Genomic DNA, 3,077 nt, shown 5'->3' with positions numbered 1-3,077 from the left:
GACAATGTCATTTAGCTGTACGTTGAGTTGCTAAGAGTTGGAACTGACTAGTTGGCACCTAACAACAACATAAGCAAAACATGAATGGGAATCGTAGAGTGAAATTTTTTTTTTTTTTTTGGATAGTACAAAGAAGGGCTCTTTATTCAGACAGTAGGTGGTGGAGAGTAAGGCACAGCAAAGTGGAGAGCTGCACTGTCTCCACGGCAACAGAAAGTCCCATAAACAAAGGCCCTGGGCTTCTGTCAGGCAGACTCTTCCTGGCTCGGAGAAACATTTTTCCACTGATGAGAACAAACCAGGCTGCCCTGCTACAGTATGGAAGGGTGGCTGGGGGTGTGGCATGGTCAGCCCTCCTGGAAGTGGTTGGTGAGTGCATCCAGCAACTCTTGCTTCCTTATCCCGCCCTGCAGGCTTCCTTCAGCATGGGCACAGTGAGCTTACCTAGCATGCCCTTGCCGATGTGGGCCCTCAGCTCCTCTTCAGGTACCTTCACCTTGGGCCTTTTTTTTCTAGAAACTTCATCATCTAGGGGAAAGTTCAGGAGGAGTGACTGTAATGTGACCAGAGGCATTCCAGCTGCCCTGCATGGGGCACCCATATGATCTGGGCTGCAGTTAAGCATTGCTACAGAGCTATGGCACTTACCTTGTTTTCACTTGGTAGTTTTTCCCTGGAAATTGTAATCTGTTAGGTAGACCAGCTTCTCATACTCATCCACCAGGGAGCCCAGTCTTTTATCCGTTGCTTCACCCCTGGGCAACGTCAGATCTGCTGCTTGTTCAGGATCCGTCAAATCCAAAGCTAAGGCCTCCAAGTTCCTGAAGTGTTGCCACAGCACTGGGTTCTCGAAGGTGTCACTCCTGTAGTTGAAGTGGAGCTTCTGAACAATAGCCTGTATCTTGTCTACCTGCTCTGGGTTTGCCGAGACTTTTTCAGTAAAGGGCACCTTCTGTTTATCATCAGCATAGGGTAGGAAGATTAACTGGAAGCCTGAGGGAATCATCTGAATTTTCTGGTCATCCAGTTCCTCTTCCTGTGGCATCAACATCAACAAAATAAGGGTGGCTGTTGTGGCAGGGTGTATACCTGCACACTGCCATCACCTCCTTCTCCAGGCATTTGGTGAGTAGAGCACTGAACAGGGCTGGGCACTCATTCACCAGGGACTCCTCAGGGTACACAAACAGGGAACGCCTCAGGTAATTGTGCTTCTTCAGCATGAGGAAGGCTTGAAACTGATGAGAATCAAACCTGGTTCATCAAACCATTTTAGCTGTTCTGTTTCTTATTGCTCTAGTACAGTCCGATGACTCCCATAGCTCTGAGACCTCTGGGTATCACTGGGCAGAAGCAAACTGCTGTTGTTTACATTAAATGTCTGGGTCTTGGTTTTCACACACTCATTTGTTTCCCAATAAAGCCTGATTGGGGGAGGCCTGAAAGCCTCCTGGACTAAATTATAAATGCTGACAGTGAGTGCTATGCCTTTGTTGAGCTTAAACTTCAACCTGCCAGTTGTGCACTTCCTGTTCTCCTTGGCTCGAACCTTCCTCAACAGGTCTTCCAGTTTGCACGATTCCTCAAAGTGAACCCCCATATCCTCATCCTCTGCTGTGCTGATGACATCTCTGTAGAACAAGGATCTATCAAAGCCCTCATGCTTCTTCAGGTGGATCAAGTCAAGGAAGATACTTGTGTCATGGAGATCAGCAGCTTTGGTCCTGGCCTGACTGGCTTTGGCACTGTCATTGCCATGGAGGTTACCTTCATTGGTGAACTGCATGATCCTCTCATGACTCATCTTGAACTGGATATCACTGGATTGTCCAACTCCTGTAAGATGTAAATATTTTTGAAATTCACTGAATTTTTGTCTTTCTCAGTACCATAGAACACCACTGCCAAGAGATCCCTATCACTGCTTATGATCTTGTTGGTGTACTCACTCAGCATGCGATGGGTGCTCATGTCAAAAAGAGTCAATTCATCTTCATCATCTTCATCCTGAAATTCAAACATGGCCCTGAAGCTGTCAACCAAGAAAATCAAACCATCTCTTCTTGAATATTTATATTCTCTGCCTGCTTCAGGGTCCTCATCTTGTTCTTCTTCTTCATCTCCCTCATTTTTGTAATAAGACTCCCAACTTGACATGGTAGTTACTGCTCACTGTCTGCTATCAGTGGTTGTTGTTAGGTGAAACACTGCCTGGTCCTGTGCCATCCTCACAATTATTGCTATATTTGAGCCTATTGTTTTAGCCAATGTGTCAAGTACCTCCAAATCTCAGCCATCTGTCTGGCCCAGAAGAGCCCAGGATATTTCCTACAGGCTGGGGTCTCAAGCCCTCTGTCCTCAGTCCCTCTAGTGAAAAAATTTATATTTTGTCATTTATAATCTTTCTAAAACATTTTCCTATGTAAGAACATGAAGTGGATATAATTAATACTTTTAAGTATGAAAAGTATTTTGATAGATCTTGGTTTTCTACACTGAGAACAAATTGAGCTAATGCGAAGCAGTGTGGTAGCTGAATTGTACTCATCTTCCTAATGGCATATGAGGCAGAGGCAGTGAGGTGTGGATTATTTTGACTGACCTGGTGTCATTTGATAACAAGGATATACAGAGTTGTTCTGAATGAGCTATTATATTTCTTTCCTGACATTCAAACTAAAGCTGTATAGTTCAAGGAAAATTCACTTTTATAACGTTTTCATTCTAGTTGCACCTTTTAGATGTTTTTACTATATGGTGTTTTTAAATTTTTTTTCCCATAAAATTAAAACATAGAATACTTCAAAAATAGTAATTGGTTACAAGTTGAGGGCATACGGGGACATTAATTTTTTGCCTTGTTTTAACACTTGAAGTGCTTTTCTTGTTGACCGTCATAAAATGAATGATAAAGAAAATACGATAAATTCAGAGTATCCCTACTCTACCTCTTTACACATTACTAGGTCAGTGGAGTGTTTACTTAATGTTTTAAAATTATGTGAGTAAGAGATATCTGTGTCGTAAATTCTAAAATATGCAAAATATAAAGAATTTGAGGAATTTGCCTATAATGC

The 3,077-nt window shown here is 42.9% G+C and overlaps 1 pseudogene; it reads right to left on the bottom strand.

Moving 5' to 3' along the window:
- Positions 1-347: 347 nt before the first annotated feature.
- Positions 348-2,157, bottom strand: LOC126066992 (X-ray repair cross-complementing protein 6-like; annotated as a pseudogene).
- Positions 2,158-3,077: the final 920 nt, after the last annotated feature.

Source organism: Elephas maximus, chromosome 2, assembly GCF_024166365.1.
Source record: "Elephas maximus indicus isolate mEleMax1 chromosome 2, mEleMax1 primary haplotype, whole genome shotgun sequence".
Lineage (NCBI taxonomy): Eukaryota > Metazoa > Chordata > Mammalia > Proboscidea > Elephantidae > Elephas > Elephas maximus.
Note: the sequence above shows the minus strand (reverse complement) of the source record. Positions and strands in the feature narration are given on the sequence as shown.